We start from the raw sequence: 26,736 nt of genomic DNA on the forward strand, positions 1-26,736 counted from the left end.
ATATTATATTTCATAAAAATCATGAGTGTCTCAATGTCAACATAAATCCACAACAAAAGTCAAATCCCAGAATCCTCAACATATTTTCGAATAGGTGTGTACAATCACGCTGGTGTCTTCCCGGGATCCTCAGAAGTACCTGAAATACATAACACATAACACGGTAAGCATAAAGCTTAGTGAGTTCCCTAAAATACCACACACAAATAATTAGCCACTCGAGGCTATAGCTCTGGAAGACCCTCCGGTCAATGTGTCTTAGTGGGACCCTCCAGTCCCACAACTCGTTGGACCCTCTGGTCCGGTCTAAGTGAGGACCCTCCGGTCTCATAGTTCGTTGGACCCTCCGGTCTGGTCTAAGCATCACATAATATAGCACACAGTTCATATCACACATAACATGCATAACTCAAGTGAACACATAAGTCCCTCTGGTCACACATAATTACCACACTAGGTAAGGTATAGTGAGAAGACTCACCTCGTAAGCTAGCTAGTAAAATCTCGTGCTCGAAACCCTTGATATAGCCTCCACCTATCATAAGGATAATATCTCTAATTAATACTCTCCTCATACTCGGCTACACCATTCAGTGGTCTCTCTTACACCTCTAATTAATACTCTCCTCATACTCGGCTACACCATTCAGTGGTCTCTCTTACACTCTTAGCCCTCGAAATAGGTAAAAGACCATTTTACCCTTCCCTGACCTCCATTACTCATTTGACCAACCCTAAAGTCAATAGAAGTCAATTCCAGTCAACAACCCAAATTGACCAGACTCGCCGACTGTACTCATGTGACTCGTCGAGTCCCATCGTTTTCAGTAATCTCATGAAGGTCTAGCTCGTCGAGTTAACCCCTAACTCGCCGAGCCATCACATGATAAAGCTCATCGGGACAAACCCTAATTGACTCGTCGAGTCGGCTCATCAACTTGGTGAGTCCATTCAGACTCAATTGCTATTCAGACGATTCCAAGGCAGAAAACCCTCTTACACTCTAGATCTAAGCTCTCTAGGCTCGAATATCACGTACAACCTTGAGCTTTACGTTCATGCATGGCACAAAAGGGCTAGAAGTGCCAAGAACAAGTTTGAGAAGAAGTTTCTCATTCAAAATGGCTAACATGGCTGAATAAAGCAGGGGACTTTCAACCCTAGGGACCTCACAAGGTCCATATCTGATGTCCAACTCTAAGAAGGTGCTCAAAACCTTCAAGGTCCCCCATAAGAGGATGGAAATGAAACCCTAACTCTAGGACCATGAGATCTATCCATACAAAAGAGAAAGGTCCAAACTTTATACCTCAAACAAAAGCTCCTGGACGTATAAGCAGTAGATCTAACACCCTCTTCACAATCCTTGCTTGAAATCCCTCTTTCCTCTACCAAAATGCACCCAAAAATCTCAAATAAAGCTCAAAACTCTCTCAAAAGCTCAAGGGGGGCGATTAGGGTTTCTTCTCAGTGAGGTGTGGCCGCAAATGAGGCCATAAGTGCCTTTAAATAGGCCCCAAACCCGGGGATCTAGGGTTTCCACTTATAATGCCTACTCTGCGAGTTTTCTCTCGGACTCGTCGAGTAGATCATTAAACTCACGTGGCCATACCCGCTTCTACTCGGCGAGTTATAGCACAAACCCGTCGAGTACTTCAAAAATAAAAAAATTAAAATACTATACCTGAGAATCCGGATGTTACAATTCTCCCCACTAGAATCAGACTTCGCCCTCGAAGTCATGCTCCCCAAATAACTCTGGATGCTGCTCCCGCATCTCTGAATCCAGCTCCCAAGTCAAATCGGACCCTTTCCGATGCTGGCACTGGACCTGAACCAGGGGCACTTCCTGGTTCCTCAGAACCTTCACCTTTCGATCCAAGATCGCGATCGACCTCTCAATATAATTCAGGCTCACATCTACCTGAATGTCCTCCAGTGGTACCACTGCCGTCTCATCGGCTACACACTTCCTCAATTGGGACACGTGGAAGGTGTTATGGATCTGACTCAACTCCGCAGGTAGCTCCAATTGGCATGCTACCCTACCCACTCTAGCGGTCACTCTGAAAGGACCGTTGTATCAGGTCCCAGCTTACCCCCTTTCCGGAATCGGATCACCCATTTCCATTGGGATACCTTCAGGAGCAAAAAATCTCCGACCTGAAATTCTAGCTCGGACCGTCGCCTGTCCACATAACTCTTCTGATGACTCTGTGCCGTCAGTAACCTCTGCTTGACCTACTGAATCTGCTCGGTCGTTTTCAGTACTATCTCCGTGCCACCCATCACTCTCTGTCCCACTTCTCCTAAGCAAATGGGAGTCCGACACCTTCTCTCATATAAAAGCTCAAACGGAGGCATACCAATACACGAATGATAGTTGTTGTTGTAGGAAAACTCAGCCAGTGGTATGTAGGTGTCCCAACTTCCTTCGAAGTCCATGACACATGCCCGTAACATGTCCTCAAGCGTCTGAATCATCCGCTTGCTCTGACCGTCTGTTTGTGGGTGATACGCGGTACTGAAATGCAAGCGCGTGCCCAACTCCTCATGAAACTTCTTCCAAAACCTAGAAGTAAAACGCACGTCTCGATCCGACACTATCGAGACCGGCACACCATGATGCGCTACCACTTCTATCACATACATCTCAGTCAATATCTCCACAGAAGAGCTCTCACTAATAGCAAGGAAGTGAGCACTCTTCGTCAGTCGGTCCACAATCACCCAAATCGCAGCAACTCCTCGCGCAGTCCTTGGCAACTTGGTGATAAAGTCCATCGATATATGTTCCCACTTCCACTGGGGAATTTCAAGAGGTTGCAATGGACCATGTGGACGCTGGTGCTCTACCTTGACCCGACGGCAGGTCAAGCACCTCTCAACTGCCGAAGCAACATCCCTCTTCATACAGGGCCACCAATAGTCTCTCTTCAGGTCTAAATACATCTTAGTGGCCCCGGGATGGATCCAGAACCTCGATCTATGCGCCTCCTCCATCAGTATATGCCGATCTCCGCCCGTATAGGGCACCCAAATCTTCCCTCAGAAAGTCATGAGTCCTCGGCTATCCGTCACAAACTCGGACACCTGCCAAATCACCCGTTCCCTCTTGCGGTTCTCTAGTTTCACGGCCTATGCCTGGTCCTCTCGAATGGTATCCAAGACTGGAGTCATCACTGTCATCCTCATACCCACATCTCGAATCGGGGCACTCTCAGCTCTACGGCTCAGGGCGTCAGCCACCACGTTAGCCTTGCCCAGATGATACATGATCTCACAGTCATAGTCTTTCACCACATCCAACCATCTCCTCTGCCGCATATTTAGGTTGGCTTGATCCATGATATACTTTAGGCTCTCGTGGTCCGTGTATATGGTACACCGAACCCCATACAAGTAGTGGCACCAGATCTTGAGGGCGAACACCACCGCCCCAGCTCTAGATCGTGGGTGGGATATCTCGTCTCATGAGGCTTCAACTGCCTCGATGTGTATGCTATCACGTGTCCTCTCTGCATTAGCACCGCACGCAACCCAGATATAGATGCATCATAATAAACCACAAAGCCCTCCATTCCCTCGGGAAGAGCTAACACCGGGGCTTCGCACAATCTCTGGCGAAGAGTCTCAAATGAGGTCTGCTGCTCGGGACCCCAAGTAAAAGTAACGCCCTTACGGGTTAATCTGGTGAGAGGGACAACAATCTTGGAGAAATCTCGGATAAATCTCCGTTAGTAGCCGGCCAATCCCAGAAAACTCCTGATCTCGGTGGACGATCTCGGCACCTCCCATCTCATGACTGCCTCAATCTTGGCCGGATCGACCATAATCCCATTCTGATTAATGAGGTGTCCTAGGAACTGGACCTCTCTTAACCAGAAATCACACTTGGAGAATTTGGCATAAAGCCTCTCCGATCTCTATATTCCAAGAATCTCTCTCAAATGCTCCTCATGCTGCTCTCTGGATCTCGAATACACCAAAATATCGTCGATGAACATGATCACCGATCGATCCAACATAGGCCTGCATACCCGGTTCATGAGATCCATGAACGGCTCCGGTGTGTTGGTGAGTCCAAAAGGCATCACCACGAACTCGTAATGCCCATAACGAGTTCTAAAGTCCGTCTTCTGGATATCCTCCTCACGAACTCTCATATGATGATATCCATACCTCAAATCGATCTTGGAAAATCAAGACGCACCCTGCAACTGATCGAACAAATCGTCGATCCTCGGAAGTGGATAACGGTTCTTGACTGTCAGCTTGTTCAACTCCCGATAATCGATGCACATCCGATGTGAACCATCCATTTTCTTGACAAAAAGGATCAGTGCTTCCCACGGCGAGCTACTCGGTCGGATAAAGCCCTTCCCCAACAGCTCCTGGAGCTGTGAGAATAGCTCCTGCATCTCAGGCGGCGCGAGGCGATTAGGTGCCTTGGCGATAGGCGCCGCACCTGGAACCAAATCAATCCGGAACTCCGCTTGCCTCTCGGGAGGCACACCCGGTAACTCCTTGGGAAAGACATTCGGGAACTCACTCACTATCGGTACCTCAGCGATAGAACTCGGTCTCACAGAAGCAACTTGTGTATCCATCACATACGCTACAAAACCCCTGCAACCCTGTTGTAGACTCTGGCCCGCTCTGGCGGCCGAGCAGAATGCTGACCCAGATCAGGTACCCTCGCCATACACTGTAAGCACTCCCCTACTAAGGTCTCGTATGGTCACCAATTGACGCTCGTATTCGATCATAGCTCCAAATCGACTCAACCAGTCCATGCCCACATCGACACAGACATCACCCATCGCGATCGGGACCAGATCTATCGAGAACTCAACACCAAAAATCTCGAGCACATATCCCCGAATCACATCAGTCGCAAACACCGCATGCTCATCGGCTATTGAAACTCTTAGAGGTCGACTCAACGTCTCTCACCAGATACTGATGTGACGACTAAACGCTAACGATACAAAGGACCAACTCGCACCCGAGTCAAATAACACCAAAGCAAGTACAGATTTCACAAGAAAAGTACCTAAGCATATCACAATGTAAGCACAACATAAATCGAAATAGAATAAGTAAAAGAACACATACCGACCACAACATCAGGTGTTGCGCGGACCTCCTCCACTGTCAGCTGAAAGGCTCTCCTGCGAACCCTCGGTACCTCGGCCTTCACTGGCTGGCTGTCTGTAGCTCGTGTAGCAGCAGGGGCAGATCCTTGTGCTGATTCTTGTAGCAGCTGTGGGCACTCAGCCTTCCGATGGCCGGTCTGGTTGTAGTGGAAACAGACTGCAAACCCCTTGGGGCAATCCCTCGCGATATGCCCCTCCTTGCCACACTTATAGCAAACACCAACTCGACACACCCCCTCATGACTCTTGTCGTACTTTCCATAAGTGCGGGCCTTCTGGCCTCCAGATCTCGAATCAGCGGGCTTTGCCCGCTTGGCTGCCAGCTGAGACTGTGCCGGTCGCCGATCCCTCCCCTGAGACTCCGCCTCCTCTTTGGCCTGAGTCTCCAGCTCAATCTCCCTCTTTCGGGCATTTTCCTGAAGCTCAACAAATGACCGATAAGTCGAGTTCGCCACAAATTCTCGAATATCCTTCCTCAGTATGCTCAAATACCGGCTCGTACGTGCCTGCTCGGTAGACACGTGCTCAGGGCAAAATTTTGCCTTCTCATGGAACATCCTCGTAATCACTGTCACTGACTCTGTCCTCTGCTTGAGGGACAGAAACTCCTGGGCCAACTGTTCCCTATCCACCAGGGGAACATACTCATCTCGAAACATAGCAGTGAACCTCTCCCATGACACTACAGTGAGCTCTGCAGAAGTGAAACTGGTTGTCACAAACTTCCACCAGTCCTTCGCTCTCAAGCGAAGCTGGTTCAACGCGAACCGTACCCTCAAATGTTTCGGACAGGAACAAGTGTAAAAACACCCCTCGATGTCAGAGATCCATCTCATCGCGGCAATCGGATCCTGAGTCCCGTCAAACTCTGGTGGATTTGTGTTGTTGAACTCCCGGTACAGCAACGAGTCACCCCCCTATGGCCTGGCAGCAGCGACAGCTGCGGTGGCTGCAGTAGAAACCGCCTCGGTAACAACAACATATCACTCATCAAACGTCTCAATCAAGGTGATCTTGGTAGACCCAAACATCTCCTTGATGGCCTCTCGGATAGTTGCGGCCACCTCCTCGTGAATCATCCTGCGAATCGCCTCGTCACCGGTACCACTGCCCCCTGGGTTGTGTCGCGTACCCACCATGATATCTCTGAAATACAACACAAAATAATCATAGACTCGCTCGAGTATACTCACACTCGATCGCTCGACCCTACTTGTTCCTTAGCATCCTAAGGATTCTTACTTGGACTGCTCACTGACCGGGTGCTTCCCGTAGTACAGGCTAATACTACCTTCCACACCGCATCTGTAATCACCCCAAGTCCTCCTCCGAGGATTCCCGATCGCAAGTACTCTATATCTCACCGAACACAGACTACTCTCATAAGCTCATTTCTGCTACATACTCGCACTCAAAGCAAATCACAAGTAGCAGTAACTCCTAGGCTAAGGCATCACAAATCAGGCCACTCTAGTCCTAAAATATGAAGTACCTAGCCTACTTTCTAGCATTCATAACATATCTCATAATATCTCATAAATATCTCATAACACTGAAGGTAAGGGTATTTTTGGACAATCACCGTTCGGGCGCTGGCTGATTGTACACACTGCTATTCCTTGTTTTTCTCTTAGAAACTCTTACTCTTTTAAGAAAAAAAAACCGTTTGTCTTGAAAAATTTCTCAAATCCTCAGTTTGAGTCCAGACATACCCGAAGTTGCATCCGAATCCCTCAAACCAAGGCTCTGATACCAACTTGTAACGATGTAATTTTTCAAACCAATTTTTCATTTTTAAAACACATAAAACTCATATATTATATTTCATAAAAATAATAAGTGTCTCAATGTCAACATAAATCCACAACAAAAGTAAAATGCCAGAATCCTCAACATAATTTCGAACAGGTGTGTACAATCACGCCGGTGCCTTCCCGCGATCCTCAGAAGTACCTGAAACACATAACACATAACACGGTAAGCATAAAGCTTAGTGAGTTCCCCAAAATACCACACACAAATAATTAGCCACTCGAGGCTATAGCTCTGGAAGACCCTGCGGTCAATGTGTCTCAGTGGGACCCTCCAGTCCCACAGCTTGTTGGACCCTCTGGTCCGGTCTAGGTGAGGACCCTACGGTCTCATAGTTCGTTGGACCCTCCGGTCCGGTCTAAGCATCACATAATATAGCACACATTTCATATCACACATAACATGCATAACTCAAGTGAACACATAAGACCCTATGGTCACACATAATTACCAAACTAGGTAACGTATAGTAAAAAGACTCACCTCGTAAGCTAGCTAGTAAAATCTCGTGCTCGGAACCCTCGATCTAACCTCCGCCTATCACAAGGATAATATCTCTAATTAATACTCTCCTCATACTCGACTACACCATTCATTGGTCTCTCTTACACTCTTAACCCTAGAAATGGGTAAAAGACCATTTTACCCATCCCTGACCTCCATTACTCATTTGACTAACCCTAAAGTCAACAGAAGTCAATTCCAGTCAACACTCCAAATTGACCAGACTCGCCGAGTACACTCGTGTGACTCGTCGAGTCCCATCGTTTTCAGTAATCTCATGAAGGTCCATCTCGTCGAGTTAACCCCTAACTCGTCGAGCCATCGCATGATAAAGCTCATCGGGATAAACCCTAATCGACTCGTCGAGTCGGCTCAATAAGTCGGCGAGTCCATTCAGACTCAATATCTATTCAAAAGATTCCAAGGCAGAAAACTCTCTCACACTCTAGATCTAAGCTCTCTAGGCTCGAATATCACATAAAGCCTTGAGCTTTACGTTCATGCATGGCATAAAAGGGCTAGAAGTGCCAAGAATAAGTTTGAGAAAAAGTTTCTCATTCAAAAGGGCTAACATGGCTGAATAAAGCAGGGGACTTTCGACTCTAGGGACCTCACAAGGTCCAGATCTGATGTCCAACTCTAAGAAGGTGCTCAAAACCTTCAAGGTCCCCCATAAGAGGATGGAAATGAAACCTTAACTCTAGGACCATGAGATCTATCCATACAAAAGAGAAAGGTCCGAACTTTATACCTCAAACAAAAGCTCCTGGATGTATAAGCAGCAGATCTAACAGCCTCTTCACAATCCTTGCTTGGAATCCTCCTTCCCTCTAGCAAAATGCACCCAAAAATCTCAAATAAAGCTCAAAACTCTCTCAAAAGCTCAAGGGGGCGATTCGGGTTTCTTCTCAGTGAGGTGTGGCCGCAAATGAGGCAATAAGTTCCTTTAAATAGGCCCCAAGCCTGGGGATCTAGGGTGTCCACTTATAGTGCCTACTCGGCGAGTCTACTCTCGGACTCGTCGAGTAGATCATTAAACTCACGTGGCCATACCCGCTTCTACTCGGCGAGTTATAGCACCAACTCGCCGAGTACTTCAAAAATAAAAAATTAAAATAATATACCTGGGAATCCGGATGTTACATCATGCCTCCTAACTGTCCTGCCTGGCTAATCCTTGCTTGATAGATCTATCATCGTAGAAGTTAATAAGTTATAGTATTATAGGTTAATACTCGTTAAGCGTGTTGCCCTTCTATTGGATCACCAATCGGATCGCCCAGATCCTGTTAATCGTCTAAGTAACTGTCCAGGTGAGTTCATCTCACCATATTATGTATTCTAGTATATATCCATGTATGTTAGGATATAGTAACTAGTTGTGTAGAACCCATAGTATAGTTTTCCATGTGTCTGTAGAGCTGAATATGTAGTATCTATGTCTGTGATTGTTGATATGCTTATAAGTTATTACGAATTAGTTAGGCGATAATGGCGGAAAGACAAAGAGGTCGGGAGCCTATAGGCCCATGTGTTAACAAAATGGAATGTAGGCCGTAAGTAGAAATTAATACTTGTTAACCAAATTGCATGTAGGTCGTAAGTACATGTAGACTCGTGTTGAAGACAAAATGGCGTGTAGGCCGTAAGTCTAAAATATTTATATTATTTGTATGTATGTATGTGTATTGTGGTATATGATATATTAGGGGAACTCACTAAGCTTAACGTTTACCCAGTTGTTATAAATGTTTTTCAGGCACTTCAATGGTTCGTGAGAAGGGCAAGGTTCGATTGTACTCATACACATTCGTAATCATGTTTTCCGTATTATACTCTGATGTAATTGAATATTTAATAAACGAAAATGAAAATTTTTGTTTTGAAAATCGGGACATTACAGTGGTGGTCACCCACTTCTTGTAACCCAGTTGTAACAATCTATTTCTTTTTTTTTTTTCAATAAAAGACTTAAACTTTTAATATTGTAAAAACCTTTGCCTCATTTATTCTTCTGCTTCTTTACATTTTTTGCAACTCACACATTTGAACTATAATTTACCTTTAATATTGCATACAATTAGATCATTATTTGCAAAAGGCATCTTACGACTTCACATTCGTCTAAAAAAACTAGAGCTGTAGAAAGACGAAATTGTAATATTATGGATATGGCAAGAAGTATACTTAAAGGAATAACTATATTAGGAGAATTTTGGGGAGAAGCTATTAGACACACAAGTTATCTTCTCAACCACTTACCTACAAAAGCGCTTCCCGACATCACTCTGTATGAAGCTTGGTTTGACAAAAAAACCAAACCATGAACATTTGAAGGTTTTTGGTTGTGTTGTTTATGCCAAAGTTATAGGAGGACATTTGAAGAAACTTGAAGACCGGATCAAAAGGATGGTATATCTTGGGGTTGAAGATAGAAGAAAAGGGTATTGATTATTGATACAGAGAGCCATAAATTGCGGGTTAGTCACAATGTTGTTTTTGTTGAAAGTGAAGGATTGGTACAAAAAATAGGAAGAAGAAATTGCAACTCCTAAAACCATCACAATAATCGATACGGATAGCCATGGAGTTAAGCCGGTGCAACCGGATATCCCTGGAGTCAACCTAAAAAACCTGGACTACCCCTATGTCGAATCTGTCCATCCCGAAACAGCCCTATATACTCCTATTTCAGCCCCATTTTCTTCAATTTTGACCGACACAGAAAGCCCTTGAAGTGAGGTTGGGCTAAAAGGATTTTGTTCGCTTACCAATATCTATAATAATGCAAAAAAATATGATACCAGAATCTGAAGAATTGTTTATGATTGCAACAGATCAACCCTTGAATTTTAAAGAGGTGGCTAACACTAAATCATGTCTCGAAGCCATTCAAACAGAGTTGGATGCAATCTTGAAAAAATGCATGGAAACTTACCAACTTGCCAGTCGGTGACAAAATGATAGGATTAAAATGGGTCTTTTGTAAGTCCCTAATCTGCTTGTGTATCAATCAGATCCGTTTGATGGTGCGGAATCCCAATCAAACGGATGATGTCAGATCAAATAGAAGAGAAGGAGAAGAAGAATAATATGAATCTCAATGTATTAATGAATAGAATGATGATCCTTTACATGAGATTCATACACACTAACACACACTTGTTCTTCTCTCTAGTTTCTCTCTCTAGAACACCTTACCCCCTCTTGTTCATGCTCTACTCCTCACCCCTTACACCTATATTTATAAGGAACATGGGCCGAACACAGTTCACGGTCGTGATTGGGTTTACGGCCGTAAACACCTACCTAGCCGTAAACTCATAAAATATTACATAAAAATACAATTGCTCAGAAAAGCAAAGTATAAACCATAATTTTGACCCAACAATCTCCCCCTTGGTTTATAGCTTTCTTTTCTTAATTGACCCAACAAGCCCCCCCTTAAAAGTAGCTGGCTTTTCTTGTCAATCTTCATCGAGAGCTTGGCTTCAGCATTAATCTTCAAATTCTTCACAACTTCAAGATGAACTTGATGAATCTTCAATGAATGACTTCATCTTGAGCATTTGGGTTTTTCTTCAGAATTTGACATTGAACGCACATTGGGTGAGGAGGCTTCACGTACTGATTCTTGAAAGATAGCGCTTTCAGCTTGAGAATGTTCAGGGAGAACAAATCTTCTGGATCACTTCAGCAGGTTCATAGATAGCAACAGACTGATTGAGGAGGCTTCAATGCAATCCGTCACATAATCTTCGAGTGCAGCTTCACCTTGCTTCTAGGGTTGAAAGATTGAATGTTGAAAGAATTATCTTCATTTCTTGCTCCTTCGAATGAGAATTCTTCGATGATCACGGATAAAGCCTTGGCTCTGAAATCTCGATACAGTCTCCATGAGTCTCATCTACACCTGAATTCACTTTTCAAGACAAAACAAAACTAAAAGAAAATTTAGCACACAATATTTTTGGGTTTTTCATTTTTTTTAACAGAAAAAATAAAAACAGAAATAACACTATTTTTGGATTTTTAATTTTCTGATTTTTGTTTGATTTTTGAATTTTTTTTTTAATTCTCCCCCTAAATTTGTGCATAGAGGAAAACTATGAACAAATTTAACAAAAACAAAAATGATATCTAACTTTAAGAGTGATTTGGGATCAAAGTTTTTAGACAGCCTTTATCCGTTTATCAGTACCTCTCCCTTCATGAATAGATCTGGTCAATCGCCGATATTGTGGTCCACTTAAACATGAGAGATTGTGACAAAATTAGGACATACTATAAGTGACAAGACAATGTGATCCTAAGATCCTAGATAATATTCCTTAAGGACCATTCAGCTAACGACGACCAAAGATATTGTTGTCCACCTAAATTGAGCAGCGAGATCTACAGACAACCTAGTGATTGTTCAATTTTAAATGTACTAGAACATGTTTCCCGCTTCCTGACATACCCCAATAATCAGGAACTTCCAAGGTACTCCTTACTTTAGGTGAGCAGACAATTATTATGAGAGAAGTCAGATTTAGAATGCATATGCTATACACCCAGGTTGGATCTCTTCCAATCTCGCAGAGGGTGAAACATATGACTAACTGAAGTTTTAGAGGGATTGAGAAGTAGAATGGTGCATATGCTGTGTACCAGGTCGGATGTATTTCAATCACGCAAAGGAGACAACATATGGCTAACAGGCAGGAAGAATTGTATAGATAGAAGATGCATAGAAATAGAGTTGCATATGTTGCAGTCCAGTTCAGATGTATTTCAATCACGCAGAGGAGGCAACATATGACTAACAGAAGGAAAGCAAGAAAATAATTTTCTACAGACCTACTTTATCGGAATTCCCCAGTCGCCCCATCAATATCAGAATTAAGGACACAGTCCGTACATCGAGGAAGAGTTAAACCACAGTTCGAGATACAGATTACTTTAATGTGACCGGTGGATTATCATGTATATCCCCTTGCTCAACCTATCTGAGCGTCGTATTGTCAGGCTAAATGGATCTATCTAGGTCAATATTTTTCAAGTCTCTAGATTCCTTAAGTTCATTAATGCTTTGTCAAGTCCATTTTAATCTCTCGTGCCTACCAGCACATCTGACACAGAGCCTAGACAATTCAGATTTAGTCCCTTACACGGATTCAGATTGCCTGTTATCACATGATTATATCACTTCCCAAAACATCTCCCTCAAGCACATTTCATTAACACCATATTTTTGGATTTTCTGATTTTCTAATGTTTTTGGATTTTTTAAAATTTTAAAATTTTTGTTTTGTTTTTATTTCTCCCCCTAAATTTGTGCATAGAAGAGAAACGAAAGTAAATGCACAAATTTAAACTATCCTAAAACAAAAATTAGTCTTTAAAACGAATCAGCTTAAGAAAAACTCAGGAGTATAGAGAAGAAAACTCAAACCGTAAGTCACCGATTGAATTTGCATCCAGAAGGTCTGAGAATAGCACGCATGATCTCAGAACAGATTCGAAAATTCTTCATGTCATTAAGCACTAACCCCGTTTGTGATCTCTTCCTTTCTTCCTTTCCCGCAAAGGACACATACTCCCAAACAAAGTTATGAATGTTGTACAGTTGAGAGATGTCCCCTATCATGTGCCTGGAACAGCCACTACCAACAAACCGAAGTATGATGATATGCCTCCATAGCTGTTCCGACACAGAGAGGGATCAGTTGGTCTTTGGAACCCAATCCATTTTGAAACTGGGTCGACCTTTGTCATTAACGCACGGTACTCTCTCCCATGACATATCTTGTTTATCACAAACAGAAGATGAAGAAATATTAGAATCGTTAGAAGATTTGGGAGAGTGAGCCTTTGGAACCCATTTGTAGTTGGGTTTAACCCATTTGTTTTTCGATCTGATGGGTGGCTCAGTACTTGCTTTTGATCTTGATGTCGGCCGTTGAGATGACTTTGACCTAACCGGTCTTTGTTTCACTGGAGCATCTCTTGGATTGGGCTTCTTGGCCGACATTCCCTTCTTTTCCTTGGGATTCGAATTCTTGGCCTTGTGGGTTTGATTCTTGGCCTTCTGCGCGTTCCAGTCACCATTTTCTGAACGTGACCCCGAGGGGTTTCTTTTGGAGTATCTCCCTCTTGGTGCGTTCTGCCACCCTTGTGCATAGTAGGGAACTTATGCTCGATTTGGACAATTTCTAGCAACGTGTCCAGGTGTTCCACAGTGAAAACATGTCTTTTTCTTCACTGTGAAGTTGTTTCTTCCTGCCCCTGGTGGCGTATCCTTGCCTTGTCTCTTATTGTTCCCACAAGCACAATTACAACAGGCACTCTGTTTCACTGGAATTGGTGGCCTGTACTTCTCAACAACAGGTTGATCAAAAGCAACTAAGTTCGAAGCAACAGATTCAGAGCTCAAGGAGATGTTGGTTTGTTCAATGGTTTTCTCCTTGTTCTTATCTTCTGCTACTTTACTATCAGGCACACTCTCTTCAGCTGCTTGCTTGGATTGATTTAAGGATTGATCTGCAGGGGAAGTAGAAACGTTAGTATTTTCAACATTAATAAAACCTCCTGAAACAAAACCAGATGGCTTGCCATAAACCATGAATGGTTCGTTGGCAATCTCCTCTTTAGACAAAGGTTGATACTGATATGTATGATTAAAAGGAGGAGGTACATTATCGTATCCTAAACCCTTTGACTGATTATGTTTAAATTGCATGCAATGGTCTATCATGTTGGCAACTACTTCGCTTGATACATCAAACTTTTTAAAATCAAAATTTGTAGTTTCAAATTGCCCTTTTAATGTATCAAGCTCAGTAATTAACTCAACATTCTGTCTCTTGATATAATCATAATGTTCACATTTTTCACTATAGTCTTGCTGAATTCTCTTAAAGTCCTTTATTTTTGTTTCTAATTCAGCCTGAAAAGGATCTTTACCAATGATCAAGCAACAAACAATCACAATAGAAGTAGAAGAAGAAAAGAAATCAAGCTTGCACACGTTTATAGCATAAAAACGTCTGGTACAACTCGATGGAATAAACTGTAAACACAATGGCATCAACAACCAGACAAAGACCTACACCTTCACTATATATACTCGACTGGGCCGCAAACTGGGTTTACGGCCGTAAACTCACTTCCTGACCGTAAACACCTAAACAACCCACAAAATGCATTAAAGACTCATGCTGAACTAATACAATGAAAGCCTAGACCAAACCATTAACTGGACCCTTCAATCTCCCCCTTGGTTTGGTGCTAGCTTGGACTCAGTCTTTGTCGACCACCAGCACATAATATTTTCCCATAGCTCCATTCCACATCTCCTTCTCAATAATCTCAGCAACCATCGAAGTGTACTCCTTTGCAACGGACTCAAAAATGTCTTCAGCCACCTTGATCTGATGAATGGAGAGCTGATGTATATCCCACTTACCAAATTGAAGCAAATCCCTCTTGTCATACAAGCGGATACAATCGTCTTTAAGCTTGATGACAGCAGCAGCTGTAGATTCATCAAACACCCAGTATTGCATGGATGCGAGAGATCCATCTGGATAATTTTGAAGAACGGAATCTGCTTTACTTGGGCAGTAGCGGGCCACATCACTGACCGAAGTGGCTGACTTGTTTTGGGATCAATGACGCTAGGGTAAATCTTGATGATAGACTCTGCAGTCTTCATTGAAGGGAAGCCCTTAGCTACTTGATCTTACAAAAATGATTTGAACTGAGTCGCCATGGGATTGTTTGATGGATTTGAGAAAGGAGCTTTAGACAGTTCCGTAAGATCAACCCTAGTAAAAGAGTGAAAATCGTGAGCATCGTTGTACATTTCAGTATTGCCGCTCTTTCTTCTCACCATCCACATATTCATAGTGTCATGGAATCCCCACGAAATGATTCCTGACCTATCACCATAAACGTCTCTGAAACGATGTTCTCCCAGATCCGTAAAGGTAATCTTTGATTGATCCCAGGGAGCATTATGATCTGCGCTCCTTTTGAATAGAAATTGACCCTTTTCAGCTGACTTGGCCAATTTAGCGCGTTTCAATGCCATTACACTCGGAGCCTGAGCCGGTTCCTTTTCAAAACGGTCAACAACGGTGGTTGTTCTTATAGGTTGTGGAACTATGGGAGCATCTTGATCAGGAAGATAGATCTTTGGCTCATCAACATATGACTTGAATTTGTCGCCAAAATCTTCTTCCAGCTTCTTCTTAAGATCGTAGTAGCTGGCGGTTAACAAGCCGAAATGCGTCTGAAGATCAGTAATTTGCTTCGACTTTAGAGCTTTATCTTCAATAAGTTCTGCAACTTGAATATTGAGCTTTGCATTTTCAGTCTAAAGGTCTGCAACCTTGATATCCAGCTCAATATTTTTCTGATCTAAATCAATATTTTTCTGATTCAGAGCATCAATCTCCTTCTAAAGTCCAAGTATTGAAGGATTCTCTTCTCCTGAGCTGCCACCCCCAATAGAGATTCCTTTGCCACGTGAGGGAGGCGGTGTGAATTGTTCTTCGGCCAAATACCTGGCTAGCCTCAAAGAAGCAGCATCATGCTCTGGCATGGGAGGAGAGAAATCCGTGGGGAAGGAAGAGCCACCAACTTCATAGAAGGTACTAGGACCTTCACTGACAGGTTCAGATGAAACAATAACAGGAGTTGTTGTTGGTGGAGTTGTAAAGCTTTGAAATACACCTGAATCAGGAATTCCCTGTCTAGGGTCAAGTCTTCGTCTTTTTGATGGAGGTTGAGAGGCTTGTGTAGTTGTGCGATCACTTTCCAATGGCTCAGATGTAGGTAGAACAATATCAAGGGGAGGAGTCCCTGACACTGTCACCATAGGAGTTGCTATTTCCGCCGTTGGATTGGTAGGAGGAGGCGTGGCTTCGAGAATGTCATCATTTTCCCTTATCTCCATTGCTGGATGAGCAACTTCATTGATATTGTCAAGCAGCGTGTTGAGGTTTACACCGGTCATGAAGTCTTCATTACTACCGAAGTTGAGAGGGATTTCATCGTTATCGAAACCGGTGAGATCAAGGTCTTCATACATCTCAGATTCTGTTCCACCCCTTGAAGACTCCTCATTATAATTACTTTGAATGTGAACAGATGTCAGCTCATGTTCTTCAGCTACTTGTGCATGAGTAGCAGAAGTTTCTTCTTCTTCAGCACGATCTGACACAGTAATGAAATCATCTTCCGAAATGACTCTCTCGGAAGAAGTAGGCTCAGATGACATCTTGTCAGACGTTCCATGAGATTCGGAAGATTCATTTATCTCAGCAAATTTTCCGAACTTCACAAGAGGATGTAATCCTTGGAAGACGACTTTGCCCTTTCGATTCTGCTTAATGAGACCAATCGTGTGTGGGCCTAATGACTTTATATCCAGTGTGTCTCCCTCTTTGACCATCTCAGGAAATTGGGTGTCAATGAACATCTGAATAAACCTAGGGTACAACAAGAAGGCATCTCTGGTCTCCCGGCTTATAGCGTTGATGTTTACCAAGAACTCATCCAATATGAACTTTGAGAAATTGAATTTGATACCAGCAGCCAGTGAAACAATTGCCCCTGTGTTCCTGAGTGAGATTTCATCAGCACCTGATCTTCTGCCCGAGATACAGCTCACAAACACATGCGCCAAAAATCTCCAGTAGGGTGGCAGAAGCTTTTTCACCGTGGGAGGGTAGATGCCTTCATACCCCATCTTCTTGAGAATCTTTTGTACATCATCAATCCCGATTTCACTAGGAAAATCGGGTTGATCATTGATCAGCAATGTTTCTCTGATGAGCTGCTCAGTGATCGTAATCTTGCATCCTTTCACAATAGCTTCAATGGTAACTGCTCCTTTGTCTGATGTCATCTTAGCAGTCTGCCAGAACTCCCTCACATTTTTCAGATAGATGACTGGATTCATAGTGATGGCAAAGGCCAGGCAGCATTCTCTCAATTTGTATATCATCGACCTGAAATCTCCATGAGCAGCAGGAGGGTCATCCAGAACAATTGCCAGGTTATGCATGTCAGCAAACTTAAGACTTGCCATTGATCTGCACTAAACCAGGCCAAGTAAGAAAACAAAGTATTTAAACAATTAAAGCTTTAAGTTTTCTTAATTAATCAATTTCATTTTGGCCTTAAAAAGAAATATTTTGATCAAAAATTTGGAGTTTACGGTCAAATATGGTCAAAAATGAGTTTACGGTCAACAGTGGTCAAAATTGAGTTTACGGTCCAAATTGGGTTTACGGCCGTAAACCCATTGCATTGGTCTCCTGACCGTAAACTGAGTTTACGGTCGTAAACTCAAAGGGAGTTTACGGTCGTAAACTTCTAGACCGTAAGCTCAGACCGTTTATGGTCGTAAGCTCAACCGTAAACCCTCCCTAATTTTCAGAGATCTATCCAAAAACGCAGAAATCTTTCAAAAATAAGATCAAATAAGCTCCAGATCTGACAAAAATGATTGATACAACCAAGCTCTGATACCAATTGTAAGTCCCTAAGTTGCTTGTGTATCAATCAGATCCGTTTGATGGTGCGGAATCCCAATCAAACGGATGATGTCAGATCAAATAGAAGAGAAGGAGAAGAAGAATAATATGAATCTCAATGTATTAATGAATAGAATGATGATCCTTTACATGAGATTCACACACACTAACACACACTTGTTCTTCTCTCTAGTTTCTCTCTCTAGAACACCTTACCCCCTCTTGTTCATGCTCTACTCCTCACCCCTTACACCTATATTTATAAGGAACATGGGTCGAACACAGTTTACGGTCGTGATTGGGTTTACGGCCGTAAACCCGTTTACGGCCATAAACACCTACCTAGCCATAAACACATAAAATATTACATAAAAATACAATTGCTCAGAAAAGCAAAGTATAAACCATAATTTTGACCCAACATCTTTAAAGTGAAAAAAAGACAATCTTTGAAATATGATAAAATATAAAGGTCGAATTGTTGCGAAAGGTTATGTAGAAAAACAAGGAGTCAAATTTGATGAAGCTTTTGTATTGGTAGTGCGGCTTGACACCATCATACTTATTCTTACCTTAGCGGCTCAACATGGGTGGGCCGTCCACCACCTAGATGTCAAGTTGGCTTTTCTTAATGTCGATCCTGAAGAAGAAGTTTATGTAAGTCAACCGGAAGGATACATTGACAAAGTACATAATAACAAGATGCTTAAACTCTCCAAGGCGTTTATGGTTTACAAAAAGCTCCTCGAGCTTGGAACTTTCGACCCAACAAAAGCATAAAAGGACTTGGTTTTTCGAAGTGTTCACAAGACACAACAGTGTACAAAGGAAACCCGAAAGGAAAAACTCTTTTAGTTGGTGTCTATTTCGACAAATTGATCATTACAGGATCAAACAACGAATGCATTGTTGAATTCAAGGAACAAATGAAAAAAGAATTTGAAATGAGTGATTTGGGTATAGTTTCTTACTTTCTTGGAATAGAAGTATTGCAAAAGAAGTTGGGAATTTCTTTACGATAAACGGATTACACAAAAACGATTTCGGAGCAATTTAGGTTACTAGAGTGCAACCTGACAACTTCACCCATTGAACATAAGTTGAAGGTTAAGCAAGATGAAGATAGTGAAAAATTTCATCCAACCGAATATAGGCGAGTAGTAGGATGTTTGAGGTACTTGACACACATTCGATTAGATTTGTCACACATAGCTGGAATTGCTAGTCATTTCATGGAACAACCAACCACCTTGCATTTTCAAGTGGTAAAACATATTTTATGGTATACGAAAGGAACGATTGATTATTGGCTCAATTATGTAAAGGTTTGTGAAGTTCGAGAGTTGGTTGGATTTAGCGATAATGATCATGCATATGACAAGGTGGGTGTCAACAGTACAAGTAGGATAATTTTCTACGTTGGAAGAAATGTAATGACATGACAATCCCAAAAGAAAAGGAGTGTTGCTTTGTCAACCTGTTAAATTGAGTTCATGGTAGCCACGACAGCTGCGTGTTAAGACATTTATCTTGGGAATATTGTGAAGGAGCTTACGGGACATCGTGTTATGCTTATCAGTTTTTTTACAACAGGTCAACGATTCAGTTGATGAAGAATCTTGTGTTTCATGGTAGAAGTAAGCACATTAACATTCGTTATCACTTCATAAGGGAATGTCTTGAGGAAGGAAAAACATTGTAAGCACAATTAAAAAAGCGTTGACACACATGAAGCATGGCGAAATACGAAATATGCTCAGCGTGACAAATACCGAGTTGGTCCAGTTTAACGAGAAGAATGTGATATTAAGCTGGATAATAATAATAATATAGGGAATTGTCGGATAGTTTTTTAGTTAAATTTTGGAATGGTATAATAGCTTTCGAAGGATAGAAAGGAAGAGAATGATAGAAAATGAAGGATAGCATTCTCTTTCCTTGGTAGTTTTTTCATTAATAAACAATTGTTGGATACAATTATTTTAATCATCTTCCAAGTTGTTTCTTAGGTAAATCAAGTAGTATATGTCCCTATTGGTTACTTTATTAATAATGGCATAATTTCATATATATCCTTCCTAAACATCTAAATATCGTATTTTCCCGACCTAAACTTTAAATATCGTATTTGAACTTATTAATATTTTTTAATATCATATATACCCAAATCTAATTTTTAAATAATTTTTATTGATTTATAATCTTATTTTATCATTTTAAAATCATTAAAACTGAAAAACAATTTAAATGGACAAATTTGCCTTTGGTTCTTAATTCTAATACAACAACAGATCGTGTGAATATCTAAATTGCAACCTGCTTCTTCGATTATAATCCATCACTTCTTCGATTGCAACCTGGTGGCTTCTCCCCTATCACAAACGAGCAACCTCTATTCCCTCCTATTTGTCGAAGACATGCACCAGGTAATTGATTTCAATCTTTTTCCAATTTTTCATCTATCAAATTTCATTGTTGTTGACTTCATTTCTATTGATTGATTTGTCCACATGAACATTGTAACATCCCCCCTCTGGCACGTATCACAATATTGTCCGCTTTGGGCTCCCGACACAAAAAATTCCCAGAGGGTCACCAATCCCTGGATTGTTCTCGCACGGGCACGCTTAACTTATGGGATCTGCTTCCCTCACGACTTTAAAACGCATTGTGACAGGGAAGGTATCAACACTCCTTATAAGGGATGCTTAGTTCTCCTTCCCAGCCGATGTGGGATGATGTGCAGCTAGCATGCCCTCCTTCATCCCCATTATAGGTTTCGACGTCCCCGTCGGGCATGTTAGCTGCACCTGATCCCACATCGGCTGGGAAGGAAACCTAAGAATTCCTTATAAGGAGTGTGGATACCTTCCCTGTCACAACTCATTTTAAACCTATGAGAACTATGTAGTTAAGCGTGCCCGTGCGAGAACAATCCAGGGATGGGTGACCCCCTGGAAAGTTTTCATGTCGGGAGCCTAAAGCGGATAATATTGTGATACGTGCCAGAGGGGGATGTTACAGATAGTATTAGAGATGGGGCGCGGGTCGATGTGTTCAACGAGGACGTCGAACCCTATAATGGGGGGTGAAGGTGGGTTGCACAAGATCCCACATCGGCTTGGAAGGAGAACAAAGCATTTCCTTATAAGGGGTGTGGATACCTTCCTTGTCATAACGCGTTTTAAAGCCGTGAGGGCAACAGATTCCATAAGAACTCTGCAGTTCTGCGTGCCCAGATGAGAACAATTCAGGGATGGGTGACCCCATGGGAAGTTTTTGTGTTGGGAGCCCAAAGCGGACACTATGTGATATGTGCCAGAGGGGATGTTACAAACATGTTCATGAATGCTTGAAGTATGTGTTAATGAAGGCCCTACTTCAATACAATCTATAAAATTCTTTACTGTGGCCGTTTAGATATATTTAATTTAAATTAGAAATAGAAAATAAAATAATACTTTGTATTAGTGTGTTGTTTGTTGTTTCTTGGTTCATAAACCAAAGGTTGTTATTTGTTGCAACTTATCCGAATCCGAAAGTATAATGCCTTTTTTGGGTTCTGGTGTATGGATTATGAAACTGTAACTAATTCTAATTCTAAATTTTATTTCTTATAACCAACTTAAAATTATGTTGTAGAGGTGATACAACCAAATTTCGGAAGATCATTCTCGAACAAAAGATATTACCTGTAGCACCTGATTCCTGGTACATATTTAAATTCAAGGAATACTGTAATTTACCCTGGGACTCGGCGAGTTGGAGGCCCAACTCGCCGAGTAGACTCGACTGTTGATTGGGGGTTTAAGTGACCTACTCGACGAGTCGGAAGACCGACTCGACGAGTAGGAGCTATCTAAACAAAACCCTAATATTTAGGGTTTGCACCCTATTTAAACACTTTATCTTAGCCTCCATCATCCCTATCACTCCCAGAGAGTTGTATATCGAAACCCTACCCGTTTTTGTGTGTTCTAAGGCCATTTTGGTGAATTTGGTGGGTTGTGAAGCTTGAGAAGAAGAAAGAAGCTTGAGAGTTCGAGTTGAGGCTTGGAGATCCAGAGATTTTGGTCCATATCCAGCTCAATTAAGGTAAAATGCCCCTGTTTTGGTCTTCCATGTATTTATTCACCTTTAGAAGCTTGGACCTTGGGTACATTTAGGGCTTTCAAAGCCATTTTCGGATTTGTGAGGCGTACATGGAATCTTGACTTCAGATCTGAGTCATTGGAGGGGTCTCATGGCATAAAGGTGCCAACTTTAAGGCCATGAGAGCCCCATGCATCTTGTAGAACACCTTTTATGGCTTTTTGAGCCAAAGACCCCATGCATGTGCACCAAGTTTGGAGCTTTACGTGTAAAATGGACATTAGAAGGCCAAATCTATGGTTTTGATGTGTTAAGACCCATTTAAATTGACTGTATAGTAATGGTCAAGGTTGGACTCGACGAGTCGTTCTTGGGACTTGGCGAGCCGGGGTGTATTGACCACCAAATCCCTTCTGTGGATGGACCAGTTGTTAGGATGGAAAGTCCCTTAGTTGTTTAGACGCGTAAAGGGACCTGGGAATCATAGGACTCGGCGAGTATATGAACAGACTCGGCGAGTCCAAGGCAATCTCCCAACCTTTGAAGATGAACTCGACGAGTTGTTCATACAACTCAGCGAGTGCTAGACTGGATGTGTTCGTAGGAGGGAGATGAACTCGACGAGTTCAAAGTCGAACTCGGCGAGTCGGATGAAGATAGTCCCGATGATGATTGAAGGAGAACCCGTCGAGTTCTTGCTAGACTCGACGAGTGGAGACGGGGATTGTATCGGGTTAAAGGAGTATGGGCTCGACGAGTTGGTAGGCCAACTCGGCGAGTCAGGTTAACTGGATGTTGACTTTGACTGAACTTGAGATGACCCTGGTTAGGGTTGTATATTCTATGTGATGACTTAGAAGGGTTGTTGTGTAGGGATTGAGGAGTCGAGGGGAGTCGATTTTCACACCGAGGACAGTTCAGACACTATACGACATCGAGGTGAGTTACCTTCAAGTAGAAGTGGGTCTAAAGCACCAAGGCCGGCCCACTTGTAATTGTTTAGTTGTGATGATTGTCTTTGCGATAATCATCTGGGTTGCTTGTTCTTGATATATGTGTATGCTAGTATGATATTTTATGTGAGATAGTATCAGAAGGAGGGGACTAGTCCCCTATTCGGTCGCTATGACCAATGGGTAGGTCGGATACCCCAGATATGTCTGACATCACGATTATGATATGATATCATATGCTAGCGGTAGGGGGTGAAATAGTCCACGTATTCGGTTGAGATAGACCGGAGGGTAGGTCGGCACCCCATAATAGCCTGACACGGGTAGGTCAGCACCCCATAATGACTTGACATGGGTAGGTCAGCACCCCAGAATGGCTTGACATGGGTAGGTCGGGCACCCCAGAATTGTCCGACAATATGTATGTGGTTTTGGTATGTGGTATGATGGGGGAACTCACTAAGCTTTGTGCTTACAGTCTCAGTTTTGGTTTCAGGTACCTCTTCGTCCAAGGGGAAGGAGCCGGCGGTGTAGCAGCGCATCACACACACAAACATGATTTCTGCATTGAGTTTCTGGGATTGTACTCCGATTTTCATAACTCTTGATATTGTGATTTTGAAACGTGACGTTATGGTTCTTATAAGTTGCTGTAACTTGACAATGTTTTGGTATACTATTTCATGAGATACTTAATTTAAAAATGAAATTTTTGGACTTGAAAATTGGGACGCTACAAGTTGGTATCAAAGCCTTGGTTTGAGGGATTCGGACACACCCTCGGGGGTGTCTGGACTCAAACCGAGGGATTAAAAGATTTTTCGCAAGAAAACAGTTTTATAAAATTTAAGTTAAAGAATTTTGAGAAAGAACAAGGTATGTGATGCGTGCGACCGACCGAGCTCAAGTAAGTTTTCCCCAAGATACCCATACTTGTTATGTTATGTTATATGATTTATGATTTTGAGAACTGCATGCTAGATTAGGGCTAAGGATCTAGGAGGATGTCTTGTATGCCTGATGTATGATTCTGAGAACTGCATGCTAGAATAGGGCTAAGGATCTAGGAAGGATGCCTTGAATGCCTGTTGTATGAGCTGTATGCTAGCACTGTTTAGTCAACAGTAGGATATCCTGATTAGGTTATGCTTGTTGTGGTTACTCGATGCACGAATGCTGCTTGCTTTGTGCTATAGGGGTCCTGGCTAACTCTAACTAAATACTGAGCGGATATGTAGCAGTATCCACAAGCTAGTTAGGGAGAGGTGGTAGGGACTCCTAGTGCAGCTGACGGCGGAGAGTAGGTCGGGGAGTGCCCTAGGAAAGCCTAGGATGAGCTTAGTTGGGAAGTTGTATTAGTATAAAGGGACTTGGCGAAGTCAAGGCAGTTCTTGAGGAAAGTACTGATAGATGTGGAAGGTAGTGTGGGCCCGTACTACTGGAATCAGAGGATCCGTACTCGAATCAAGGAAGGTTGAGATAGAATCGGGAAACTTGGAGAGTGTGTGAGACCTCTCGAGGATATGTATGATCCTGACAGTTATGTGTTTATTTTCAGTATGACGATTACACGACATGGAGCAGGATCTGGGTCAGGATCAAGGTCAGGCTCAGGTGCAGGATCCGAGCAGGTTGATGACGGGTTACGCGAGTTCATCGCTTCTGAGATCACTAGAGGTATCCTTGAGTCGACCCATATCATCTTCGGGTCGATCAAGGAGGGGATTATCGAGTTGATGGAGGATCGCCTCCAGGCGTTCAGGTGGGACTCGACCTCTAGCCATTTGGGTATGTGCACACTGTCCTTCAAGGACTTTAGAGGGAGTGGTGCGCCGGATTTTCATGGGGTTAAGGACCCCATTGCTGCCAGGACATGGATCGCAGACATCGAGTCTGCGCAGTTGACGAGCTTCTGCCCGGAGGGGTCGAAGGTCCGCTTTGCTGCGGGATGTTTGAGGGATAGAGCTAGAGATTGGTGGGAGTCAGTTGGTGAATCGTTGGGAGCCCCAGCCATCGAGGCTATGACTTGGTCAGACTTTGTGACCAGGTTCCGGGCCGAGTTTGCACCAGCTGTGGAGCTTCAGCAGTTGGCTAGGGATTTTCTTGATATGAGACAGGCGACAGAGACGGTGGCGGAGATCACCGCCAAGTTCCGGGAGAGGGCATTGTTAGTGCCCCAGTATGCGGGAGATGAGGATATGCGGAGGACCCGCTATCACGACATGTTGAGAGCTGATATTCAGGAGCATGTCAGCTTCTCAGCATCTTCGACCCTGAATTCCATGATTGCCAGGGCAAGGGAGAGAGAGATAGACTTGGAGCACATTAGGAAGAGGAAGGTGGAGGAGGGACAGGTTACTGGGGCTTCGGGGAATAATCCCAAGGGATCCGACATTAGGTCGAAGGGCCAGCCGGGCCAGAGCCGCTGCAGGAAATGCGGCAGGCCGCATGAGGGAGGTTGTAGAGCGGGATCGTCAGGCTACTACAAGTGCGGCAAGACGGGGCACTTTGGCAGGGATTGTACTGCCCCCGCCCCCACAGTTCAGACATCAGACCTGATTTGATTTCATTGCAATCAGAGGGCCCATAAAAAGGCCAACTGCCCTAGATTGTCAGCAGTGTCAGCAGCAGCGCCAGTGGTGGCGCCAACTCCAGCGACAACACGAGTTGTGGATGGCCGGAAGGTCAAGGCAGAGGCTCCAGTGGTGAGGAGCCGAGAATTTCAGTTGACAGCCGAGGAGGCACGCGCCGCGTCCGATGTGGTGACGGGTATGATTTCTTTCTTATGCTCTTATTTTATGTTGCTGTGATTTTGATATGTTATGTTTATGCTCTGTTTAGGATCGTTCCATGTGAACGGTATCCCAGTTCAGGAGTTGTTTGATTCGGGTGCCACCCGATCATTTGTCTCTCTTGCGCTTAGCAAGAAGTTTTCTGAGTCCTCGGGCATGTTGGATTACCCTCTAGAGGTCGAGATTGCGGATGATCGATTAGTGCGAGCGTCAGAGGTTTTCAAGGACTGTGTTCTGAGGTTGTTCGAGAAGTGTTATTTGGTAGACTTGGTTCCCATTGCGTTGCGTGGGAACAAGGTGATTATAGGCATGGATTGGTTTAGCCCCAATGGGGCGGTGATCGACTGCGCGCAGCAGTTGGTGCGGATCAGGACCCCAAGTGGGGGAGAGCTGGTGATTCAGGGCGAGAGGCCACAGCGAGGGCCAGCTTTATGTTCAACAGCGAGGGCTAGGCGCTACCTTCATCAGGGTTGCGCAGGATATGTCGCCTATGTTATGGACACCCGGGAGGCGGGTAAGGCGACGGTGGGCGATGTACCAGTGGTATGAGAGTTCGTGGATGTATTCCCCGAGGAGTTGCCTGGGATACCTCCGGAGAGGCAGGTAGAGTTCAGGATCGACCTAGTTCCTGGTGCGGCTCCGATAGCCAAGGCACCGTATCAGTTGGCTCCTCCTGAGATGCAGGAGTTGTCTACACAGTTGCAGGAGCTGCTAGACAAGGGATTCATTAGACCGAGCAGTTCACCCTGGGGAGTCCCGATTCTGTTTGTGAAGAAGAAGGACGGGTCGCATCGGATATGTATAGATTACCGAGAGCTGAATAAGGTAACGGTAAAGAACCATTACCCACTCCCGAGGATTGATGACCTCTTTGACCAGCTACAGGGAGCATATT

This window comes from Lactuca virosa, chromosome 7 (genome assembly GCF_052849685.1).
Source record: "Lactuca virosa cultivar CGN04683 chromosome 7, Lactuca_virosa_CGN04683_v6, whole genome shotgun sequence".
Taxonomy (NCBI): Eukaryota; Viridiplantae; Streptophyta; class Magnoliopsida; order Asterales; family Asteraceae; genus Lactuca; species Lactuca virosa.